General features: G+C 42.4%; 1 protein-coding gene across 1 annotated transcript in view; it reads left to right on the top strand.

Moving 5' to 3' along the window:
* LOC144791758 (zinc metalloproteinase-disintegrin-like VLAIP-B) overlaps positions 1–27,565 on the top strand; it is a 4,238,988-nt gene that overhangs the window by 1,783,350 nt on the left and 2,428,073 nt on the right. The window lies entirely within an intron of this gene.

The following is a 27,565-nucleotide window of genomic DNA, read 5'->3' as shown; positions in this document are numbered from 1 at the left end:
CTCCCTCACACTATATAGAAATCTCCGAGGGGTGGTAGTTTTCAGGTTTTGAGGGGCCTCATTGAGGCCCATACAGTTAATTTTGTAGGGGGGTAGGTTTGCACGCGAAAATGTCGTAAGAGGTGTGTAAATGTGGTACACATTGTTTTACTTTCTATGTTGTAGTCCATTCAGAGAAAATATAAGTTATTGTACAGCTAGTACTTTTCAACCCTACTGTCAAACATCTTACTATAGTATTTCAATTTATAAATATTTTTGTTGTGGACCGCCCCCCCCCCCTAATAAAACAAGTATATTGTTTTTTTTATTAACTTTTTATTAAAACAACAATAACTGTAAACGTAACTTAAAGATAATTTAATAAACAACTAGAAAAAAAACTTTAATAAAACAATATTATAAACAAATTGTGATGTGGACTCCAAAAGACGTTGGGTAGGTAATCTGCAAAACAAAAAAGACAAAAAAAGAGTTTTACGTTATGTAGATGAGACTAAATAAGGTGAAGCATTACAAGTTTAATTGATTGTCAATACTCTGTTGGTGCACCGGGGACTTACTGGGGCTTCCGGCATCTAGAGGGCCTGCGCTCGTTTCTTCCCCTGCCCGCCCCGTTCCGACGCGGCAACCAGTGCCGTTTGAGCGGAGGGCGGGACAGGAAGAGCCAGTCACCCCACCCAGCCTCTGGCGCGGTTAGCGCTCTAGTTTTAGCAGCAGGCAGGGCATTTAAGGCAGCGAGGAGCAGCGGGAGCTTGCGGTAGGGAGGACGGTGGCAGAGTCTCCCCGACCCGCTCCTTACATCGTGCTGTGAGTGCTACAGCGCTCTGCGCTCCATACTGCCTGATACCTGTGTGCTGTGCTTTTGCACTTTTAAATTGTGATTGCTACTTTTTAAAATTGTGTTTTAATTGATTGTCAATACTCTGTTGGTGCACCGGGGACTTACTGGGGCTTCCGGCATCTAGAGGGCCTGCGCTCGTTTCTTCCCCTGCCCCGCCCCGTTCCGACGCGGCAACCAGTGCCGTTTGAGCGGAGGGCGGGACAGGAAGAGCCAGTCACCCCACCCAGCCTCTGGCGCGGTTAGCGCTCTAGTTTTAGCAGCAGGCAGGGCATTTAAGGCAGCGAGGAGCAGCGGGAGCTTGCGGTAGGGAGGACGGTGGCAGAGTCTCCCCGACCCGCTCCTTACATCGTGCTGTGAGTGCTACAGCGCTCTGCGCTCCATACTGCCTGATACCTGTGTGCTGTGCTTTTGCACTTTTAAATTGTGATTGCTACTTTTTAAAATTGTGTTTTAATTGATTGTCAATACTCTGTTGGTGCACCGGGGACTTACTGGGGCTTCCGGCATCTAGAGGGCCTGCGCTCGTTTCTTCCCCTGCCCCGCCCCGTTCCGACGCGGCAACCAGTGCCGTTTGAGCGGAGGGCGGGACAGGAAGAGCCAGTCACCCCACCCAGCCTCTGGCGCGGTTAGCGCTCTAGTTTTAGCAGCAGGCAGGGCATTTAAGCCCTCTCGTCGGCCAAGCGCGCAACGGTTGCGCGCAGGTGTGCGCCTTAGACGCGCCGGAGACGAGCCAGAGAGGAGCCCGTCTGTGCCCGTCCGTGACCGAACGGGGCCAGGGGCCATGAACCCTTCATCAGCTGCATCTACCCGTAGTGTAGTGAACAGAATAAGGTACTCCTCATATGAACTACGCAATTTGTGGATCCCTCCCCACAAAGGTTGTGTACAGGACTCTGGGCCATGTCCTGGAGGCCCGTTTTCGTGTAAATGTTGCCATTTCCAGTCACTCCCCTATAAATTCCCTTCTGACATATTGTCATTTGAGGATCCCAGACCCAGATCCCCTATGGGAAATAGTATACTTTGTAACATAAGATCTCTCTCGAAGCACCATTCAGAGGTTTGGGATTTGATTCACTCTGCCCTCCCTGATTACTGTTTCTGTACTGAGACCTGGCTCAAACCCCATCTGGTACCTGCAATCACATTGGGCACCCCTTTGGGATATAAGACACTTAGGCTGGACCGCCCTGTTAAGACCGGCGGAGGGGTCGCCATTATTTACAAGGACACCTTTACCGTCACCATTCTGGACCAATGCAGTACCAAGGACATTGAAATACTGGTTTTTAAAATTGGCTCTAACCTGGAGGCCAGCTGGAAGGGGGCATTGGTGTATCGTCCCCCGGGCCCTTGCTCAGATGCTTCTACTACCCTTATGGAGATGCTGGCCCCACATATTAGTATGAGGACTAATTTTATACTCCTTGGAGATTTTAATATCCACAGCGAATTGGTCGATAATGTAGAAGCTCATACCTTGCTGGCTGATCTAGCAACTCTGGGTTTCAAACAGTGCAACCAGGGCCCTACTCATCGTGCTGGTCACACTCTTGACTTAATCTTGTCTAATTCGCACATTCTGACCTGTTACCCTCCTATACAGGTGGAGTGGACCGACCACTTTGTGATAAGCTTCTCCCTCCCCACCCTTACAGAGGATTGCCCTCTACCTGCTCCCCTCCCTCTATGGCGCAGGCAGTGGCACAAGGTGTCCACAGAGACTTTTAAAGATGTTTTTATCCCCCCTGACTTCTCTCCCTCAGATACCCCTGACATGGCCCTCTCTAAATATAATGTTGCCCTGAACACTGCTGTTAATTTCATTGCCCCTCTAAGACTTTGTAACCAACGGTCTAACCGCAGGCAGGAGCTATGGTACTCTGATTCACTGCGTGCAGAAAAGAAAGCATGTAGGAAGTTGGAGAAGGCCTGGAGAAGCTCTCAGAATGTAGCAGATAAATCTCGCTATCACTCGGCCTTGAGACTCTACCATAGAAATATCAGAGCTGCCCGCAAAAACCATATTGTCTCTCAATTATCTGAGGCAGGCAATGACCCTAAAATACTGTACCAGGTTCTTCGATCCTTCACTAAGCCCATCGCGTGTGATAGCCCTGAGACGGTGTTCCAACAACTGTGTGATGATACTGCTGGGTTTTTTGCAAATAAGATCGACTCTATCTACCAAAATATTGCTCAATCCACCATTTTGGTCGATATTAGGGATTCCTTTCCTAGCCTTCAGCACGGAACTGTTGGACTTGGCCCTTCTGTACTGTCCTCTATCCCCGAGATCAGTTTGGATGATGTCAACTCACTGATTGGGACGATTAAATCGGGCAGCCCGGCGGACCTTGTCCCCGCCCGAGTGATGCATCTTATAGGGAATGTTCTTAGTCCCACTATTCAGACGGTGATTAACCGCTCTCTCTCTGAAGGATTAGTCCCACTGGAGTGGAAAAAGGCCCTGGTCAAGCCCATAAGGAAAAACACCTCCACCCCTTGGTCGGATATGACCAACTTGAGGCCTATCTCCCTTTTGCCGTTTGTCGGCAAATTGATGGAGAAACACGTCAATCTCCACCTCTCCAGCTTCATTGAACAGACCGGCTGTCTGGACCACTCTCAATCAGGGTTCAGACCTAGGTATAGTACCGAGACGGCTCTTCTTTCAGTCACGGATACTATACGTATGTCTCTGGACAGGGGTCTATCTGTGGTGTTGGTGCTGTTGGACTTGTCCGCAGCATTCGACACCATATCTCATACCATCCTCCTAAGAAGATTAAAGGAGATTGGCGTAGAAAAATCTGCCCTGGCGTGGTTCACCAGTTTTCTTGCAGAGCGTACCCAGCAGGTTAATATGGGCTCCTTTAGCTCCATCTCTACCAAAATTACCAGAGGAGTCCCGCAGGGCTCCTGTCTCAGCCCAACGTTGTTTAACGTTTATGTCTCCTCCTTGGCTGATATCATGAGGTCTTTCGGGTTTTTACCCATTTCATACGCTGATGATACTCAGCTGCTGTTTACTTTTAAAAACTTTACTCCCGAGGTAAGGCAAGCTTTCTCGAATGGCATGACGGCGGTCGCCAGCTGGATGGCCAGGAACTTTCTCCAGTGCAATGTGGGAAAGTCGGAAGTCATGCTGTTCGGGGAAGCAAAAATCCTGTGGACCCCTGACTGGTGGCCTACCAGTCTGGGAGAGGCCCCCTCCCCTAAACAGGTGGTGAAAAATCTGGGGGTCCGTCTTGACCATGACCTCACTTTTGTACATCATGCCAACACTATGGTGGGGTCTTGTTTCCATGTCATCAGCCTCCTTCGGAAAGTGTTTCCTCTTCTCCCTGACAGCACAAGGAAGACCCTGGTTCAGGCCTCGTATTGAGTCGCCTGGACTACTGCAATGGTCTACTCTTAGCGGCCAATGAAGGCGTGCTAAACAAACTTCAAGTGGTACAGAATACCGCGGCACGCCTGGTGACAAATGCCCCCCCAGAACACCATCCCGGCCCCTTCTTAAACTGCTCCACTGGCTCCCTATCCGGAAGCGGGTGGAATTTAAGACCTGCTGCGTGGTGCACAAAAGTCTCCATAACCTAGGGCCGCCCTATCTGGCCGAAAAATTTGTCAATCATCGCCCCTCTCGTAACTTACGCTCCAGTAATCAGCTGTTACTGCAGATTCCCCGACATAACAAGACCAGACAGGGAGGACGTGCCCTTTCTGTCATGGGTCCACGTCTGTGGAATAACCTCCCCCTTTCCCTTAGACAGTGCTCTAGCCATTCAGCCTTCAGGAAGAGTCTCAAGACAACTCTGTTCCAGTATTAGCGCCAGCCCGACCTGCATCCCCCCACAGCACTGCGCGGAGATACACCTACGGGTGTGATTCCGGCGCGTTACAAACCCATAAATAAATAAATAAATAAAGTTAAGATAACACTACGATTTTATATGTGCAGTGTGTCTAGTACATTTCACTACTGTTATAGTCCTGCGTTCAAGTGGTGTCTATATGGAAGTGCCTACTGCGTTACTGACACAAAAGTGGCACAACGGGATTGTAAATACGCCGACTCTAATGCATTGCAATGGAGGCATTGTATATCTAGGCCGCTGTGCTTACCTTGTATATTTAGTGCGGCCACCGTAGTTCACAACTTCAAGACACCTCTGCTTCTACACGTCAAAGTAGTGCCTATAACTTTAAAAGAGAAAGAGAAATGATGTCACAGAGAGTGAGAGAGAGAAGGAAATAGAAATCAACATTAAAACTGTCTCGCAGAGTCTGGAGTTGAGATTGTTTCTTGAAAAGTCAGATGCAGTTTTACAAGCTCCTTGCGTGGGGGGCTTAACTTCAAGGAAAAAGAAGAGTGGAGCTGCAGGGGCTGTGGGGGTACATCAAAGACTCATTAACAAGCAAAATGTCTTTAAAAGATCTGTGAAGTACTCGGGTGCGACTTTGTGTGGGCCCAGGAAGCTATCTCATTCTAGAAGAAGCCCCGTTAGCCCAATGTTTGTTTTGGGCGCCTGCTGCATACTACCCATTCTATCCTTTCACAGATAACTTGTCGTTCTTTTGGAAACAAGCTTCTTTGCTCACCTTGTGCCATTGCCGTCGTCCTCGTTACATAATCCATTGCGAAGCTCTACATCTAAAAGATATTAAAAGAAAGATGTTATGAATGGTAATTGTTACAATATTAATTTGGAGTTAGATAACATTATGCTTTTATACACGTTCCTTTTCACATTTCTACGAACTGTTTGTATTGGTAATATTCCAGACATTTCAGCGATTATAAAAACGTTCCTGCTATTGGGAAAAAGATTTATACACGATATAGGAGTGCGTTCGTCTAAAATACTAAGTTGCGTTTTTGTATCTAGTCTGCTACAACCCTGACTCCCTCCGACGCGTACTCATGCCTCACTGCTCACCTATACGTGGATAAAACACCTACTGCATGATGTAGTCCCGAACTCCAACAAAGAAGTCTCATACGTGGTGCCGTGTCTTTATATCTGTGTGGCTAAAGACATTCTCCTGATCCCATCATCATCATCACAGGTTCTTCATCCGCTCAGTGCTTCGGGCACGACTAACTCAGTGACCAAAGAGGCCACGCATGTAGTAGTGGGCCCCCTTGTTCGGTACTTTGGGAACAACTCTAAAATGGCATACAACACGTGCGCTCCGTCTTTTATATACATAGGGTCACGTGTGTAGTGATGGATGCGCTGAATGGGTGTGCTGAGGGTGTATACCAGCCATGAGGGAGTGTATGTTGATCTGACAACTAGACCTGCAACTAAGAAATCACTACCCATGGAAATTTGGGCCTTATACTGTTGCTGTGTTTTGCTGGTAGTGTAAGAGTGGCGTGTACTAACCTATTCAGTATTAATTTACCATGTCCCCCTGGGGCTTTTAAATGTTGGGAGAGGGGCGTGGCAGTCTCTAGAACCTTCGAGGGCTCTGGGCATAGGGTCACGCACTCTACTTCATACAATACACTAAAAAAGAAGACAAAGTGATGAGAGATGATTTGTGATGTGTTTAAGTTGAGAGCCTGTATAATCATTAAATGGGGTCTGGCAGTGAAGTGTGTACTTTTTTTGGAACAAGCCTTTTGGGGTCTTCCGAAAACAAGTCATCTTTAATAATTCCCTCTCGGTTCGTGTACATGCCAGCATATCTGATTTACTCATATGTTAAAAACAAAAACTTGTTACACCTGTACATACGTCACTACACACGTGAGTCTATCTACAAAGAAGACGGAGCGTACAATGCCCTCACGGTGCCGCTGACTCCTCGTGACCGCTATGTTCGAATAGAGCATGCGCAAATGAAATGAAAAACATAGGGATATACGGACTGATGGTGGGCGTGGTGAGGTGTATTGTGCGCATGCGCACCATTAATACACATGCGCTGAGTGAAAAGGGTACACAGGTCAATGGGGTACACTCCTCTATATACACCGGCATTGCTTTAACACATGGGGAGATGCTAAGTTGCTAGTTTGGATTTTGAAAGTGAGAACAGATTTCACTGTTGTGTCTTTCAAACTAAGTTTGCTATGGGAGGGCGGGAGCCGCAAGACCTTTCATAGCAAACAGGAGTATCCCGGGGGTAGGCACCCCGGGACACTGCAGGAACCGGCTTTGGGCATGGAGGTCTCTAGGGCTCTCGAGGGCACCAGGCGGAGGGCCACCGAGCCCGTGTCACACAATACTGAAATCCCTGGGGATGGTTGTTCCTAGGGTTTGAGGTGCACACACTTTCAATTTTTTAGGAGGGGGCCGTGGACGCGCAAGTGGCGCAAGAGGGTTGTAAATGTGGTACAGTGTTTTGTTTTACTTTGCTTTCCTGATCTAGGGTAAATATAACGGGTTTTGTACAGTCAGTACCTTTCTGCCTGTTACCATAGTAACAGTTCATGGAACACTTACGTGAGCACAGAGGTTAGAAGTTCACCACAATATGTTGCTAATTGAAATAGTTACTGTGCTGGAGATTTATATTTTTTTCATAGGAACTGTTAGTCGTACAAGAAGTTAGTGGAAAAGTTTTGTTGGGGATGCCTTCCTGTTCGGGGAGTATTAGGGTAACATTCTCCAAGCGGGACTTTATGAAGCTTAATGTTCATAGGCTATAAAGTATTAAAAGTAGCAGGTGCGGCAGTCATTCCTTGCTCGTCTGTGGAACAACATGGACATTTTATTGGCTAAAGTGTTCCGAGCACAAGTTTGCTCCTTATTAGGTGGGAACAGTACACAGTGATACTCGCATAAAACCATTGAAATTCCCACGTTATAGTTAGTTGGACTCACTATAACTTGCGCGTGCAATGCACTGTTAATGACGTCACATATTACAACACTCATGACATGGTCAGTGACATCACTCATGACATCACTGATGACATCTCAAATGACATCATTGATGACAACATCCTTGTGACAAAGTGGCAGACCTCCTATCAGCATAAAATAACCTTTGACACACACATTCAAAAATAGAAACTAACATTTTCTTAAAAAAGGAGAAACCAATACCAATTACAACAACTTATTAGGTAATTCCAACATCTACATACACATCCACTCATTCACCAACAGTTCTATATAGTCACTCATGCATGTACTTACTCATCAAATGTACTCATACACCTATACATCCTGTTACACACTAATACTCATCCATATAGTTACTCACACACAAATTCACACATGCAAATAAACTACCAAAAAAACATTTACTTGATTATACTGCTATATACACACCTCTTCTACTTCTACTTCTACAGAAACAGAAACATATTTACTCTCTTAAACAATCAATTATAAAAACACATACTCACTAACCCACCCATACACACAATCATCCACCCATACAGTCTTGCACACATGCTGTCTTCAAAATACATACAAATAGTGAGTCACTCATTCATGCATCTGTGCTCTAAGTAATATCCCCCACCGAACCATACAGACACTGATACTGATACTCAAAAAAACAACTAATAACCCATATACACACTCATGTAGCTACTCACCAACCCGTGCAGCCACTTATACACAAAGTGAGACACAGATACAGATATTTAAATATTTAAACATTACTCGCTAATATATGTATTCACTAAGATACATTTAATAAGTCAGTTAACCAATCAATTTTACAAAAAAAATGTCATAAGTGATGTCACTGACCATGTCATGAGTGATGTAATATGTGACGTCATCAGCAGTGCATTGCACGCGCAAGTTATAGTGAGTCCAACTAACTATAACGTGGGAATTTCAATGGTTTTATGCGAGTAAAATTTCCACCTAACTATAACTCGTGTGAAACCTATGTTTTTTTCAGTGAATATATATATATATATATATATATATATATATATATATATATATATATATATATATATATATATTACCTACTGGCGGTCGCCAGTAGGTATATATAGTTAGGATTTTTTCTCTATGGGATTTTTGAAAATTCTATGTCTAATAACTTTGGCGTTTGTGGACGGAATTGGCTGAAATTTTCAGGAAAATGGCACATTTTGTTTCTGAGCAGCCCCTGAAAATTTTGGGGGGGTTCGTCAAGGGGGGGCCGAGAAAAAAGGGGGGTCCCAAAACGCGTTTTTCCCATGTTAATTTCCATAGGGCGGTTGGCCTCACTTTTAGCCCGAACGGCTGAATGGATTTGCACGAAACTTGGCAAAATTGTAGGGACTGGTAGCCCGATGTGCCTTTTGTAGGTCTCAATATATGTGCTCCAGTGGATTTTGAGAAATTAACGTTTAAAAAAAGATATATATCTGTAAGCGCGCTCTGGGCAGCGCTCCAGGACGCGTACTTTTCGCGCAACGGAGCTTTGTGAAGCGAAGCTGATTGGTTCTCTGGCGTCTGTCAACATTCCAAAAAGTCCGTAGCGGCCGCCATCTTGTCTCTCGGTAGGATCGAGAGACAAGAGGAGGCCAAAACAAAGGGGCAAATAACCATAAGGGGGCATAGTAGATCCTCCCTGACCCCCTAGGTTTAATGTGGAGGCTTTAAAACGGCCCCGCGGGGCAAAAAAAAAAAAAATTTTTTTTTGTTTTTTTGCGTGGGTAGCGCCCGGTCCGGGAACCGGGAAGCTTTCTGGGCAGCGTACTGCAATGAAAAATGAATGATAGACTTTTCAAATACTGTTGTTAATTGATTGTTGGTTTTGTTGATTATTTTTTATTTTTTTTTATTTTTTAAGGATTGTTTATTGTGTTTAATAATTTATTAAACTTTCTAACGCGGCACGTCATATGACGCATTACGCGACAACGCAGGTCCAGAATATAGTCAAAATGTCTCCACCAACCAGCGGACGGCACACAACCCCTTTCAGCAGGCTAAATAGTTCTGTTAAATGACAACAGAAGGGACAGGCAACAAGAACCATCAGTCAAAGAGGGGAGGGCAAGTTCTTCTCTACCGGGTCACGTTGGAGCGCTACCGGAACTGATCGAATTGGTAGTCTACAGTGTTTCTGGATGTTTCAGACTGAAGCTGGCGTTAGCATGAGAGCACCACCATTTCGTAGCTCCGTCGTGGCCATTCCACGAGCAATCATGCTAGGCGCTCCCCACCAGAAGCCTGCGGGAGTCGGGGGCCCCCAAGACTTTTGTAGAATCTTCAAGGATGAGGGGACGCTTTCGAGAATGGAGCCCAAGCTCTAGCAGACAAGCGTCCGAGTTCCAAGGTGTCGCAGGCCCATTTTAGTGGACCACGCCCAAATCTGAAGAGATGGCCGCCATTTTGAGAGTCCTGTGGCAGCCGCCTATCGCTGCACCGCAAGAGCGGGAGCAACTCAAGTACATGGTGAGCGAGACGCTGTAGTCGAAAGAGCGGGCGGTAAACAGCTGAATAGCGGAAGAGGCACAGTGTAGCAAAAGCGGGCTGAATGGCAAATGAAACGGAAAAGGGGTGCCCCACTACAGCGTGTCTTTAGGTGAAACGGATTGTGGGACAAGGTGAAGAATGGAAGAGTCACCAAAAGGAAAAAAGTTCCGCTTGACCCCGGGAGCCGGCCACCTATGTCGGGGGCGATCTCAGGCCACACCAGGGCAACACGACTTGGGGAGGGGGCCGGAGCCAAGCGCCCCCTCCGAGTCCGCGACATGACACCGTCCCTCGGGGGCCTCCGTCAAGCGGTTCAGGGTGGCACCGCATCACAACAGCCCCCACTTACTTTAAGAATAGTGAAGATGAAGCAATTGCAAATAGGCTTCAGACAATGTTACAAGCACTCCTCAAAACTTTGAACTTTCAGAGTGCATGAGTTGGGACAGCGAGGGGTGATTTGGTTTCTCGGACTGTTTTTCTGGTCTCTCACCACTGGCATACTTTAACGTTTTCTTGTTTCTAGGACATTAATAGGTTTTATCATTACGTTATGTTATCGTTTCTTTGTTTGTTGTTTAATAAAAGTTCATGTTCATCAGTGGCCTACTGATTTTCGTTTTCCTATTTTTTTCTTTCCAGGTTGTTTCATGGTAAAGTTTCTGTTAACAGGATACAGTGATCACTTCGTTATTATTGCATATGTCCTTTTCACTAGGGGTGCTCTCTGGTCGGGCCAGATGACGTATCTCTAGTAAATGGTCCGGGTGAAAAAGGTGCATCAATCAGTGGGGAGTAGATAGGCATGACAGATTACAACGGGGGAGAAAGGTCCGCATTACGTACCCTTTCACTACTTGCAAAGATTTTCCTACGTTTATTTGCAAACAGGGAATACCTCCAAAAAGAACTAATTCCCAAACAGTCAATGTTCGGACAATCAATCAATCAATGAGGAATGAAATAGGTACGACGTGTTAAAGGCTTGCGTTACCTACCCTTCACTATCTGCAAAGGGAGAGAGAATATTCCTATTCTTCCTCGTTTGCAGGTAGAGAAGATCCTTAAGAGAATTAACTTCGAACAATTCAATGCTCGATTGAAACAATCAACAAGGGGTACTGTGAACACAAATGAACGCCGCTTATGTACATACGCATTGCTATTTTCAACAGGTTGTTCCTAATGTTTCTATTTTAGCGAGGTCAAAAAGAGATCCCATTAGTGGCCTACTGATTTTGCTCGATTCCTTTTGTTTTTTTACACGATTTTTCGCTATCTGCAAAGACTAAACAGAGTATTGCGACTCTGTGCTTGTTTGTAAATAGAGAATGAACCAAAGAGAACAATCAATCAAATGGAGAGAGAAGCAGGCACGACGTATTACAAAGGGGGCAAAGGGCTGCGTTAACTACCCTTCACTATCTGCAAAGAGAGAGTACTCCTAATAGAAATGAGGGGTGGGGGGCAGTATTCAAAGCAGATCAGTGTGCATAAACACGAAAATGTTTTTACTTACCACGTACTTGACATTCGACAGCTTATGATATTTGCTATTAAAAAACCATTGAAATTCACTGAAAAAACCATAGGTTATAGACCATATATAGTTAGGAATTAGCATTTACAAAACCTTGAAAATTCACTGAAAAAACCATAGGTTATAGACCATATATAGTTAGGAATTAGCATTTAAAAAACCTTATTTTACTCACACAAAACCATTGAAATTCCATATATAGTTAGTTGCACTAACTATATATCGCGCACCCGCAATCCACTGCTGATCATGTCACATATTACATCATTCATGACATGGTCAGTGACATCACTGATGACATCACTGATGACATCTCAAATGACATCAATGACCACATCACTGATGATATCATTCATGTGACAATACAATGCATCTCCTCACGTTTTAATATAACCTCTGTTTCACCCAGTGTTAAATACAGAGTATAATTTTTGAAACCATTGACACACCAATACTAGTTACTACATACGTACTCACTGATTCCTACGTCTACACACACATTCACTCATTCACCCATACAATCATTCATACATACAATCACTCATCTTTACAACACTATCATATGCACTCATACACCTATACAGACACTTACACTCTGCCACTCATCCATGGAGTTACTCACACACCTAGTCAGTCCTGTAAAGAATCAATCACACTTCCATTTTCTTGTCTATACAGTTAAACATAGAGCACCTTACATTTTCAAACATACACTAACACATACTTACTTTCTTATACAATCATTGATACAAGTACACATTGATCGGCACAGAGTCACACACCTCCCAGCCAGCCACACACACACTCAGTCTCCTATACAAATACTTGGACAATCAATCAATAACCCATATAGTTAATCATATAGCTACTGATCAACACATGCAGCAGTTTACAGAACAACAGACATAATGATGCACAAATTAAGACAGTTTAGTCACTAACCCATGCACTCAGTGAGACACATTTAATCACTCACTCATACATTCAGTCATGCACCTACTAAATCCTTCGTCCAGACACTTATACATCTACTCATTCTTCAATATGTAAAACATATTTAAACTTTACAGAAACACACAGTCACTGGATGATGTCATCAGTGATCTCATCAGTGATGTCATTTGAGATGTCATCAGTGATGTCATCAGTGATGTCATTTGAGATGTCATCAGTGATGTCATCAGTGATGTCACTGACCATGTCATGAATGATGTAATATGTGACATGATCAGCAGTGGATTGCGGGTGCGCGATATATAGTTAGTGCAACTAACTATATATGGAATTTCAATGGTTTTGTGTGAGTAAAATAAGGTTTTTTAAATGCTAATTCCTAACTATATATGGTCTATAACCTATGGTTTTTTCAGTGAATATATATATATATATAAAATTTCTATGGCAAAATGAAACCCCTCATTTTGTTCCTTTTCAAATTAAATGTTTTAAGTGTTAACACTTTATTCCAATCAAGATGACTTCAGGTGTGCCATACTTTTGTCATAAGTAAGACTGTTAGCGTTCTAGTTGTTCTTTAGAACACTCTGGGACATTCTGTCATTGGGCTATAGTTGGGCTACATCTGGCTGATATTTGGGCTACATTTGTTTTTTTTGTCTCTGGTGGCCATCTTTGGGCTACATTGGGCTACATTTGGGCTCTAACATATATATAGCCCAATGTAGCCCAATATATATTTTTTCAAAGTTAATTTTCGTAAAAACCACTGGAGCATATATCTTGAGACATAGCAAAGGCACATCGGGGTACCAGTCCCTACAATTTTGCCAAGTTTGGTGGAAATCCATTCAGCCGTTCGGGCTAAAAGTGAGTCCAACCGCCCTATGGACATTAACATGGGGAAAACACGTTTTGGGACCCCCCTTTTATCTAGGCCCCCGCTTGACGGATCCCCCGAAACATTCAGGGAAGGAGAGGAGCGCAGCGAGGCAAAGTTAAGGAAAATTAAAGGCAGATCCCTCATTCGGCGCCAAAGTTATTCCCAATAGAATGTTGCGCATTTCCTATGGAAAACGATCCTAACTATAACTACCTACTGGCGACCGCCAGTAGGTAATGTATCTATATCTATAGATATATATACATATATATATATATATATATATTACCTACTGGCGGTCGCCAGTAGGTATATATAGTTAGGATTTTTTCTCTATGGGATTTTTGAAAATTCTATGTCTAATAACTTTGGCGTTTGTGGACGGAATTGGCTGACATTTTCAGGAAAATGGAACATTTTGTTTCTGAGCAGCCCCTGAAAATTTGGGGGGGGTTCGTCAAGGGGGGGCCGAGAAAAAAGGGGGGTCCCAAAACATGTTTTTAACATTGAGTTTTCCATAGGGCGGTTGGCCTCACTTTTAGCCCGAACGGCTGAATGGATTTGCACGAAACTTGGCAAAATTGTAGGGACTGGTAGCCCGATGTGCCTTTTGTAGGTCTCAATATATGTGCTTCAGTGGATTTTGAGAAATTAACGTTTAAAAAAAGATATATATCTGTAACAGCGGACCGGGCAGCGCTCCAGTTCGCGTACTTTTCGCGCAACGGAGCTTTGTGAAGCGAAGCTGATTGGTTCTCCGGCGTCTGTAAACATTCCAAACAGTCCGTAGCGGCCGCCATCTTGTCTCTCGGTAGGATCGAGAGACAAGAGGAGGCCAAAGCGAAGGGGCAAATGACCATAAGGGGGCATAGTAGATCCTCGCTGACCCCCTAGGTTTGATGTGGAGGTTTTAAAAGGGCCCCGCGGGGCAAAAAAAAAAAATAATAATAATAATCGAACGGCTGAATGGATTTGCACGAAACTTGGCAAAATATTAGGGACTGGTAGCCCGATGTGCTTTGCTAGGTCTCAATATATGTGCTCCAGTGGATTTTGAGAAATTAACGTTCAAAAAAAGATATATATCTGTAACAGCGCTCCGCTTCGCGTACTTTTCGCGTTACGGAGCTTTGCGAAGCTGATTGGTTCTCCGGCGTCTGTCAACATTCCAAACAGTCCGTAGCGGCCGCCATCTTGTCTCTCGGTAGGATTGAGAGACAAGAGGAGGCCAAAGCGAAGGGGGAAATGACCATAAGGGGGCATAGTAGATCCTTCCTGACCTCTTAGGTTTGATGTACCATTTTGCCAAGTTTGGTGTAATTCCGTTCAGCCATTCAGGCTGTAGACGTATGTAAATGTCCTATGGAAAATTGCATGGGGAAAACACATTTGAAAGTGTTGAAATTTAGAACCAATTAAAATGTTACTTTGGTTTTGTATTTGTGTGTGATGAAAGTTAATTGGTTATGTATATATGTCAAATGAGAGGAAACCACAGCCATTTTGTGATACTACTGTCTGAGGTACATTTGTGAGGAATTTTTGGTGGTGAATTTCTGGTGTTTGATTTACACAGTAGTAACACTTCTCCTACTTTTAAAAAGGTGAGTTGTTAATTTGTAAGGGGAACTATGTTGTACACTTGAAGATAATTTGAAAAATGTTTTCTGTTATTTATTTGCAGTCCTTCTGTTATACTAAATACTTGATAAAGTTAGTTTTATATTATGTATTACTAAAAACGATAAATGAAAGTGATTATTTTTTTCTGCAATTTACAGCAAGCAATTTCAAAATAAATGGCTCACAATGAAGAGACCGTGGCAATTTCTTTGTAAGGGGAACTATGTTGTACACTTGAAGATAATTTGAAAAATGTTTTCTGTTATTTATTTGCAGTCCTTCTGTTATACTAAATACTTGATAAAGTTAGTTTTATATTATGTATTACTAAAAACGATAAATGAAAGTGATTATTTTTTTCTGCAATTTACAGCAAGCAATTTCAAAATAAAATGGCTCACAATGAAGAGACCGTGGCAATTTCTTTTGAATTGTCCACTACATTGATTGAAATTGAGAGCACCAATAATGAAATATTGTCACAAGGAGGAGATGACTTGTATGATTCCATTAGATTGATTGAAATGGACAGCACCAATAATGAAATATTGTCACAAGGAGATGACTTGAATGATTCCACTACATTGATTGAAATTGAGAGCACCAATAATGAAATATTGTCACAAGGAGGAGATGACTTGTATGATTCCATTAGATTGATTGAAATGGACAGCACCAATAATGAAATATTGTCACAAGGAGGAGATGACTTGAATGATTCCACTACATTGATTGAAATTGAGAGCACCAATAATGAAATATTGTCAAGAGGAGATGACTTGAATGATTCCACTACATTGATTGAAATTGACAGCACCAATAATGAAATATTGTCACAAGGAGGAGATGACTTAAATGATTTTTTTGATCAATCTGTTGATGGCGAATTTATCGAATGTTTGGAGACCATAGAGTTACAAGAATCATCATTGCAGACTTTTCATGAGGAAATTGCTGATGAGGGCATGTTACTAGTTCTTTCAAATTTAGAAAATTCTGAAGAATAAATTTATATTTAGAAATCAAAAATTGTTTGAGACATTATTCATTTTTATTTTTAATTTATGAGGTTGTAGCGAAGTGATTGTAGTATAAAATGAGACTTATAGTATAGAGTGCAACATTTTTATGTTACATGGTAAGTTTACTCATATTTACTTCCCTTCTGCCACTATATTATCTCCAATGTGTATTTGACATCTCTTCTTCATCTCCGGCCTCCTTTCTCTCACTGTGTGTCTCCGATGCATCTTATCGCTGCTATTTTGTGTAATTACAGAAGAGAGTAAAATAAAATAGTTCGGAACGTGAAAAGGGGGCAAAGTAGAGTACCCCTCACCCCCTAGGCCTTTTCAGGCGGTCCCAAAAGGATCAGTTTCTGCTTTCCTGAGAGATTATGGTATGAGTTCCATATACCACAATAATTTGCATTACAACATGCAAGATATCTATCTCCTATTACCAACTTTTGGAGATATTCGCGCTAAGCGCGAATATCTCCAAAAAGTAACACCTGCCCTGAGCAGTTCTTAGCCATGTTATCCAATGGGAGGTGGATAACATGGCTAAGAGCATTAGCTCGGTAATGCATGAATATCGCTGACTTTTTAGCGATATTCATGCATTGCGGCCGTTTATTATCGCATTTGCAATAAACCTTGATAATAGCACGGTTTATCTTCGATAATTTCTGACGATGCTTAGCGGTAAAAAATTCGTTGGTAAGCATCGTTAGCGATAAATATCGCTTAACTTTGGTAATATGCACCAACGTCTGTTAACGTTCGATTCGAAGGAAATGAGGAAGTGTTGAAAAACATTGTCTGCGCCATCTTGCCTTTTTTGAAATGCCACACTTTTGTCGTGCACGGCAGCCATTTTAGATGCCTTGACCAGACCCACTCTCTGCACGCTGTCGATTCGTAGCATGGCTCCCCACCCTCGCAAGCATCTTCCCCAGGCACTGGTCACCCCCGCTCTCTGTCTTATGCATCGGCAATAAACCTCCCCCCATCTGCGCTGCTCTTCCCTGAAAATCACACTCTGTGCCCGCCCGACACCTCCCTTTCGCCCTATTCACTACCGCACCCTCTGACACTCCTCTTCCTCTGTGTCCGATTGTCCAGGCTATCACCTAGCCCTGCAGATGTAGTTTATGGCCCCAGCTGTAAAGAATCACCCCTCTTCAAAGGAGTTATAGTAGATCAAGGCCCACACCCGATGAGATCCGTCACACCACACGTGTTCCTACTATCTGAAAACCATCCTGTATTGTGATTGGGGAGGGGACCGAGCCTGAAGCGGAAGATTCCAGGAATGACTCTTTGTACATCAAAGTTTTTACAATTATGTGTCACATTAAAAATATATAGCACTCCAACAAAGTAGTAGGAATATAAAACTTTAATAACATATAAATATATACAACAAAACAAAAACAGTAAAAACATTTAAACAACGAAGAGACCGTGGCAATTTCTTTTGAATTCCTGATGAGGACATGTTACTAGTTCTTTCAAATTATGAAAATTTAGAAGATGTTGCCTGGGGGTGGGTCGTCAGTAGCAGTCTGTTGTGCGAATAGTTCCAAGGCAGCAGAACGCGCTGAAATCTAGATGGCACGAAAGTGATGTCTAGTAAGTTGCCGCCCAGCAAATAACGGCGTGGGGCGCCGCGGGGGAGAGTGAGTCCAGTAGGCACCACAGCTATTCTTACCGGCATTGCAGAATTACTGCTGGGGACAATGCCTGTGCTGTAGCAGGGTCACAGCAGAAACAAAAAGGATTCTGTTGAAGATGTTGTTGGTTTTCAATTTGAAAACAGTTCTGGTGTCAACTGCTATGCTAATGTAGTGGTTAATGTTTTGTTTTCTCTAGAAAATGTAAAAGAGGGGGAGGCAGTCCAAAGTTCCGTTAAAAGGGCAAAGGAAAGGATCGGTGGTTTGAACTATCAGTCAAAAAGGGGAGGGGGTGCAACAATTTTTCCTACCGGGTCACACTGTGCTTTCACCGGAACTGAGGTCTGCAGGATTCTAGTAATTCAAAGTGAGGCTGGCGCCAGCATGGGAGCGCCGACGTCCCGCGGATACAGTTTCGTCACTCCACGGGCGATCATGGCAGTCATTCCCCATCGGGGGTCGGAGACTCCCGCGGCTCCTCTAGAATCTTCAAGGTCGTGGAGGACTACGGTGGTGGAGTCAACCAGTGACCGGGCCATTTCTTTATGCTGGGCCCGCTCTTGCCAGGTCGACCGCCATTTTGAGAGTTCGGTAGCTGCTGGCGATCGCGGGGTCAAATGAGCGGACGGGCTCCACCCTGCCGGGCGAGACGTTGCAGCATGGCCACAGTGGAAGAACCCTTTTCCGGGCGCCTGGAGCGCTGAGGGTGCAGCTGGGAAGCCTCCACCTGGGGAGGCGGGAGAGGCCTGTTCGCACCGTCTCTCCCTCCCAGTGCACCCCACGGCGTCTCGCTTGAGATTTGTTATGGCCGGACCAGGCGATGAGGACGAGGGGGGGGGGTCGGAGGCATGTGCAAGACATCCCCCCCCAGTGTTTGGTGCAGCCATTATTCAAGAAAGAAGAAGTGTCCCGTCCGTCTTCGGGCCGGGCTTCCGGTAGATGTCGGCCGGACGCCCCTGGCTCTGGCCCCATGAACGGGTTTCTTGGTTTATCGGCTGCAGCCGGATCCCGTCGGCCTCGGCCCCCCGACCGTTGGTGGCCGGACCGGAAGAGCATGTGGCGGGACTACCTGAAACTGTCAAGGGCCACCGCGGCCGGACTGGGAGAGAGAGGGGAGGGTCGAGGAGATATTCCCCCCCCCTGCAACTCTTCAGCGTTGTAAAGGCAATCCCCTGGCCGGGTCCCGCTGGCCTCGGCCTCTCCTCCGGCTACACCCTACGTTAGGATCTCCTGGCCGAGGCGTGGCAGCAGGACCCGCCTTATATGGGCTGCTCCCGGCTGGGCGTAGCCGCAACCCTGCCCCACCTTGGAAGTTTCCAGAGTGGGGGCGGATGTTCTACTGACTTGCATTTTCCCTAGTCTATCGATTTTTTTGGCGTGGCAGGCGGTGGGACAGCGAGGGGTGATTTGGTTTCTCTTACTGTTTTTCTGGTCTCTCACCACTGGCATATTTTAACGTTTTCTTGTTTCTAGGACATTAATAGGTTTTATCATTACGTTATGTTATCGTTTCTTTGTTCGTTGTTTAATAAAAGTTCATGTTCATCAGTGGCCTACTGATTTTCGTTTTCCTATTCTTTTCTTTCCAGGTTGTTTCATGCTAAAGTTTCTGTTAACAGGATACAGTGATCACTTCGTTATTATTGCATATGTCCTTTTCACTAGGGGTGCTCTCTGGTCGGGCCAGATGACGTATCTCTAGTAAATGGTCCGGGTGAAACAGGTGCATCAATCAGTGGGGAGTAGATAGGCATGACAGATTACAACGGGGGAGAAAGGTCCGCATTACGTACCCTTTCACTATTTGCAAAGATTTTCCTACGTATATTTGGAAACAGGGAATACCTCCAAAAAGAACCAATACCCAAACAGTCAATGTTTGGTGAAACAATCAATCAATGAGGAACGAAATAGGCACGACGTGTTAAAGGTTTGCGTTACCTACCCTTCACTATCTGCAAAGGGAGAGAGAATATTCCTATTCTTCCTCGTTTGCAGGCAGAGAAGATTCTTAAGAGAATCAACTTCGAACAATTCAATGCTCGATTCAAACAATCAACAAGGGGTACTGTGAACACAAATGAACGCCGCTTATGTACATACACATTGGTATTATCAACAGGTTGTTCCTAATGTTTCTATTTTAGGGAGGTCAAAAAGAGATCCCATTAGTGGCCTACTGATTTTGCTCGATTCCTTTTGTTTTTTTACACGATTTTTCGCTGTCTGCAAAGACTAAACAGAGTATTGCGACTCTGTGCTTGTTTGTAAATAGAGAATGAACCAAAGAGAACAATCAATCAAATGGAGAGAGAAGCAGGCACGACGGATTACAACGGGGGCAACGGGGGCAAAGGCCTGCGTTAACTACCCTTCACTATCTGCAAAGAGAGAGTACTCCTAATAGAAATGAGGGGTGGGGGGCAGCATTCAAAGCAGATCAGTGTGCATAAACACGAAAATGTTTTTACTTACCACGTACTTGACATTCGACAGCTTATGATATTTGCTATTAAAAAACCATTGAAATTCACTGAAAAAACCATAGGTTATAGACCATATATAGTTAGGAATTAGCATTTAAAAAACCTTATTTTACTCACACGAAACCATTGACATTCCATATATAGTTAGTTGCACTAACTATATATCGCGCACCCGCAATCCACTGCTGATCATGTCACATATTACATCATTCATGACATGGTCAGTGACATCACTGATGACATCACTGATGACATCTCAAATGACATCACTGATGACATCACTGATGACATCTCATTTGACATCATTCTTGTGCTAATACGATAAACCTCTTCAGACTCTAATATAACCTTAGATACACTCAGTGTATACAGACACTCACACACTGCCACTCATCCATGGAGTTACTCACACACCCAGTCAGTCATGCAAAGAAACAATCTCACCTCCATTTCTTCAACTATACAGTTAAACACACCTTACTTATTGAAACATATACTAACACATATTTACTCTCTTATACAATCCCTGATACAAGTTCACAATGATCGATACAACCACTCACTCATTCAGTGGCTCTCATGCACAGTTATTTATATATGCCAACTCTCACATGCACTGTGTTTAACATATGTACTTACTATGACATGTAGTATTGAGATATCCATTCACTCATCAATACACTCATGCACACAGTCAACTGCCCATGTAGCTGTTTCCACATGCAGTCTTGAACTCATACACCTAGTGAATAAACTGCTCACACATCTATGCATAGAGTCACACACCTTCCAGCCACCCCCACACAAACTCAATCTCCCATAGAAATACTTGGGCAACCAATTAATAACACATATAGCCTCTCGTATAGCTAATGATCAACACATGCAGCAGTTTACATCACAACAGACATAATGATGCACAAATTAAGACAGTTTAGTCACTAACCCATGCATTCAGTGAGACACATTTAATCACTCACTCATACAGTCAGTCACGCACCTACTAAATTCTTCATCCAGACACTTATACATCCACTCATTCTTCAATATGTAAGACATATTTTAACTTTACAGAAACATACAGTCACTGGATGTTGTCATCAGTGATGTCATCAGTGATGTCATTTGAGATGTCATCAGTGATGTCATCAGTGATGTCACTGACCATGTCATGAATGATGTAATATGTGACATGATCAGCAGTGGATTGCGGGTGCGCGATATATAGTTAGTGCAACTAACTATATATGGAATTTCAATGGTTTTGTGTGAGTAAAATAAGGTTTTTTAAATGCTAATTCCTAACTATATATGGTCTATAACCTATGGTTTTTTCAGTGAATATATATATATATATATATATATATATCCAAACCCACTTTCTGACACTTCCGTGCCCTCTCACGCAGTGCGAAAAACTGCACAGCAGGATCAAGCCATCTACTTGCAACATTGTATCCCAGGGAAAAATTTCGCTCGCACTCACGGATGCATGTAATAATTCAGATCAATTCAATCTTCTTCAGCAATATTTATTGTCAAGCGTGCCAGCAGCCCAATGCTTTTCAATCTCAACAGAGACCTTGTTCACGGGTGAAATGTCAAAATAGCAGCAGCATTTTTCCCTTTACATAGGACTTCCTAGTGTCTTACATCACTTCCTGCAATGCGCCGCTATTTATTTTGAATTTTGTAGTTTATCCAATCATTATTTCCAAAACCAAGTAAACATTTTTATACATATTTTTAAAACATTACTTTTTTTCCTTTTTTCAATAAATCACACCCAGGGCAAAAACTAAATAAAATTACATAATGTCACAATAAATATTAATGCCAATTCAACCATTGACCGTAGATACCGCAAATTTAGACTCTTTTTCAAGAATGAACCTCTCATCACTATTTTTGTCTGAATGTTGGTGATATTGTTGACCGGGATATACATAATCATTCCACTATCATTATATAAAGACAATTTCTATTGTTGAGACATTTGATCGTCGCTGATATATAGTACGATTTTAATCTCTCCAATGGGCTTTTACAGCAACCAACGGTCCTATTGGCGATTATTGTCCCGTCTTAATTCCAGGTATAATCCCCTCCCAGTAAATCTCATAGTACTGTTAACGACATTGTTAGCAGGCATTAGTTAATGAGAGACAATTAAGTTTCATTGCAGGTCTTTTTTTCAAACATACTGTATCGTTATATAAATGTATCAAGAAGTATCAACAAAATCCTTGGTGCAATGCTCCGTGAGAAACTACCAAACTGAGAAAGAGAAAAAGAAGAAAAGAAAGAAAGAAAATCAAAGTGAATTCTCCCAACTGTACAAGTGAAAAATAATTTGTTTAAAAGGGAAGCAGTTTCTGATTTATCCTGCAAGCACCGAAGAATACATAGATTATATATGATAATGTCATTCTTCATCCTGATTTAATCCATTCAGGGACAGGGTACGAAAGTTTATAATATGACGAGATTCTTTTTCCCTCAAGATCTTTTCACTGTCACCACCTTGATTATTCTGTTCCACTCTGCGTACAGCGTAGAATTTTAGTCTTTTCCAATTACCACTGGGTTCACTTTCCATAAGTTTTGCAACTGTGTTGCTTCTGTCAGTGTTAATAGTGGCATGCACATGTTCTAAAATTATTTTTTTGAGTTCACATATTGTTCTGCCCACATATTTTAAGTGGCAGGGACATTCAATGATGTAAACGATGAATTGACTCTTGCATGTGATTAGTTGTTGTATCTTCCACATCTTTTTATTTGCCATTTTGATTTCCTTTATATTTTTTTGCAAATATGCATACTTTGCAATTTGTACATTTGTAGAATCCTTTAGGTTTAATCCATGATCCTGCATGTTTTTTAATTAATGAAATGGCTGTGGACTTGCTGATCCTTAAGATTTTTTGCTCTTTTGAATGTTAAACTTGGGTGATCTACTACTATCTTTGCCACCGTAGTGTCCAGATGCAGAATGTGCCAATTATTTCATAATATTCTTGTGATGTGTTTATTTTCGGTGGAATAAGGTGTGATCATGCATATTTTCTGTTCAATTTCAGCACTGTCCAACTTGGGATTCTTTTGTTTTATCAATTCAGATCTCTGTAGTTTTGGTGTTTTTAAACGCCAGTTGGTTACCACTCTCTTGTTGTAGTCACGTTGTCTGAATCTGGCAGTTACTAAGATACTACATTTGTGCCATTCCTCCTCCTGACAGCATATCCTCCTTATCCTTAGGAACTCTCCATACGGAATGTTGTTCATCAAACGGAGTTGGTGAAAACTATCAGCATGTAAGGTGGCATTAGTTGCTGTTTTTTTTTGTAGTGTGGTATGAACTTTGTTGTTCTGGATGTAAATTCCCGTATCCAGGAAAATAACACTTTCCTCACTAATGTCATAGGTAAATTTGAGATTGGTTTCTGTGTTGTTCAAGATTTCAACGTATTCCGCAAATTCCTCTTTGGATCCATCCCAGGTGCAGAACCAGATCATCGATTTATCTTGACCACATAATGATTTTATTTACATGGTCGTCATTGTTGGGGTTCCAGGCCAGATTACTTCCCCACCATTGCATCGTCAGGCAGGCATAGCAGGGGCTGAATGGAAAACCCATCGCCGTCCCTTTGACTTGACAGTAGATTTCATCCCCAAACATGAAAATGTTTTGTATGAGGCAGAGCTTTATCATTTTCAATAGCATTCTGTTGTGATCAGCATATTAGATGTTGCGTTCAAGTAAAAAGAATTCACATGCTTTTATTCCAATGTCATTCCTGATATTAGTATAGAGTGATATTACGTCCTTCATGATCTGTTTGTAAGTTGGTACCCAGGGAATTTCCTGTATGCGTCATGATAGATCACCTACATCTTGCAGATAAGATGTTAAACTTTTTACATATGGTAGTAAATGTACATCTAAGTAGTTTGCAATTGGTTCCAACAAAGCTCCCTTTGCCAAGATGATTGTCCTTCCTGGTCGTCTAGAGTCATGTTTATGTTTTTTTGGAAGAAAGTAGATTGTTGCTGTTGTGGGATAATGTCTCAACAGTAGAAATTGTCTTAATATAATGATAATGGGATGATTATTTATATACCGGTCAACAATATCACTGACATTTAGACAAAAATAGTGAAGAGACAGTAATTCTTGAAAAAGAGTCTACATTTGCGCTATCTACAGTCAGTGGTTGAATTGGCATTATAATTTATTGCAACATTTTGTAATTTTATTTAGTTTTTACACTGGGTGTGATTTATTGAAAAAAGGTAATGTTTTAAAAATATGTTTAACATTTTTTACTTGCTTTTGTAAATAATGATAGGATAACCTACAACATCCAGAATACATAGCGCTGCATTTCAGGAAGTAACGTAAGACACTAGGAAGCCCTTTGTAAAGGGAAAAATGCTGCCGCTATTTTGTCATTTCACCCGTGAACAAGGTCTCTGTTGAGATCGAAACGTGTTGTGGTGCTGGCACGCTTGACATAAATATTGCTGAAGAAGATTGAATTGATCTGAATTATTACATGCACCGCAAGTGCGAGCAGAATTTTCCCCTGGGATACAATGTTATACATATATATATATTCACTGAAAAAACCATAGGTTTCACACACGTTATAGTTAGGAATTATCATTTTAAAACCCTTTGAAATTCACTGAAAAAACCATAGGTTTCACACCAGTTATAGTTAGCTGGTCATTTTACTCATACAAAACCTTTGAAATTCCCCCGTTATAGTTAGTTCAGCTAACTATAACTCGCGCGCCCGCAATGCACTGCTGATGACGTCACATATTACATCACTCATGACATGGTCAGTGACAACACTGATGATGTAATATGTGACGTCATCAGCAGTGCATTGCGGGCACGCGAGTTATAGTTAGCTGAACTAGTGCGCGCTTATAGATATATTTTTTCACATTTGATTTTCTCAACAACTACTGGAGGGATTTACGCCATTTAAACAAAAGGGCGATCTGTGAGTCAGACTCTACCATTTTGCCAAATTTCTTGTAATTCCGTTCAGCCGTTCGGGCTGTAGCCGTGTCTAATAGTCCTATGGAAAATACCATGGGGAAAACACGTTTGGGACCCCCTTTTTTCTCAGCCCCCACTTCACGAATCCCCCCAAAACTTTCAGGGAATGAGCGGAGCTGAACGGGCCATCTTCTTTGAGAAATTCGCAGAGATATATCAACCGGCGCCAAAGTTATTCCCAATAGAATATTGCGGATTTCCTATGGAAACTAGGTCCTAACTATAACTACCTACTGGCGACCGCCAGTAGGTAAGACATATATATATATCTCTATATATCTCTCTCTATATATATATATATATATATCTCTATATCTCTCTCTCTCTCTATATATATATATATATATATATATATATATATATATATATATATATATATATATATATATATATATATATATATATATATATATATATATATATATCCAACACCAGTCCAATCTTCCGATACAAAAAAAGCGCTGACTCCGTGAATAAATGCCAAAGTAAGATTTATTTTATTTCGATTAACAGCCCAGACGCGTTTTGACGGTATTCAACCGCATTGCTCACTACATCTGGTTTTCACCACATCCACTGCTATATACTTGTAAGTTTGACGGGTTACAACTGGTTTAGGTGTTAATGGCAACCATGTCATGTCACTTCAAACAACATAGAAGAGTTATCATGTGGATTACATCACTGTATGAAGGCTTTCACTAAATGCATGAAAACATTATACATAGCTAAGATAAATGTTACTTCACATTTACCAACTCAGTGATGACCAAAATTTGTATGCAATAAAACTTATATACAAAATTAGAACATAAAACTAAAACATGCAATTAAACACCTCCATGAGTCAGAGCGTTCAATATTTTAAACCAATAGTGGCGATATCACTAGCTGCCAACCCTTTATGTGTGTGTCGCAAAAGTAGTTCTATGATTTGATGCACACAGTCTCTCTTGGATATACCCATGATTGCGGGATGTGTTCATGTTTTGTGACCCTCACACAGATATGTCATTGGCAGAGTTATTTGTAGGTGTTAAAACAACAATGCTGCATGTGCCAGTCGGTATAAGCTCTAGTCATGTGCGTACCTAGAGTGGTTCTCATGTGTCTAGCTGTCATATGGGGCACATGTTTGGCCATGCTAAGTTTGCTTACCATTACCACTAAATTGCCATGACTGGTTGCTTAGGTTGCTCATACGAAATCCGGCCACTCAATCCTACCCAAGCGGTTTGCAAACACTAGTGTAGAAAATAGAAACCTTCTCAGTAGTCCCACTGATACTTGGTCCTTTTAAACCAACAAACAGAAATGTAAAAGTAACATCTTTATTAACCTCAAATGAGGGAGACTACGTCACACAGAAACCTTAGCAACTGAATGAGGCAGTCTAAGGAGTACAGAAAACAGAGGCCTTATATATGCTTAGGATTACATAGTCAGCATAAGACCAAAGGGCAGTCCTGGCTCATGTAAGCATGCAGAATGCCTAATATGGGCCTGCAAGATCTGCTTGCTCAACAAAATGGGAGGAGAGTTACTTCTCCATACAGCAGCAAAAATAGCCTGCCAGTTATACTAGAGAAGCAGGTGCATTGTACTAGCTAGGCCTTTCTGAGCATGTGCGAAGGTGGAAGATGCTGAATATAGTTCGTTTCTAGGCAGATTACAAGAGCAGTCAACACTGAGGGAGGACAGAGCACATGGCGAGCACGTGGCAGCACATGGCAGCACATGGCAAACAAGATGGCTGCCAGAAATACAAAATGGCTTGCAGCTCATGCTAACAAATCCCTGCAATATTTAACAGAGGGTCCTTTTAGCATGAGCTAAATACATTCCAATGATCCAGTAGGAACATAGAAAATATTTGCACATTAATTTTCATAAATGTATCAATATCCTAATTCATTGCTAGGTGGGCATTTTCCATTCTAAACATTTCATTAAGCGGGTATATGTAAGGTATAAGCAGGAATACAAAGGGAACGGAGCATCGGGTCATCATTAACATACAGATAGCAGGAGAAAGTAATGACCACTATTACAAACAGAATTATTATTTTTCTAGTCCTAA

The sequence above is a fragment of the Lissotriton helveticus genome, chromosome 11 (genome assembly GCF_964261635.1).
Source record: "Lissotriton helveticus chromosome 11, aLisHel1.1, whole genome shotgun sequence".
Classification (NCBI taxonomy): Eukaryota; Metazoa; Chordata; class Amphibia; order Caudata; family Salamandridae; genus Lissotriton; species Lissotriton helveticus.
This window is presented reverse-complemented; position numbering and strand designations above follow the sequence as displayed.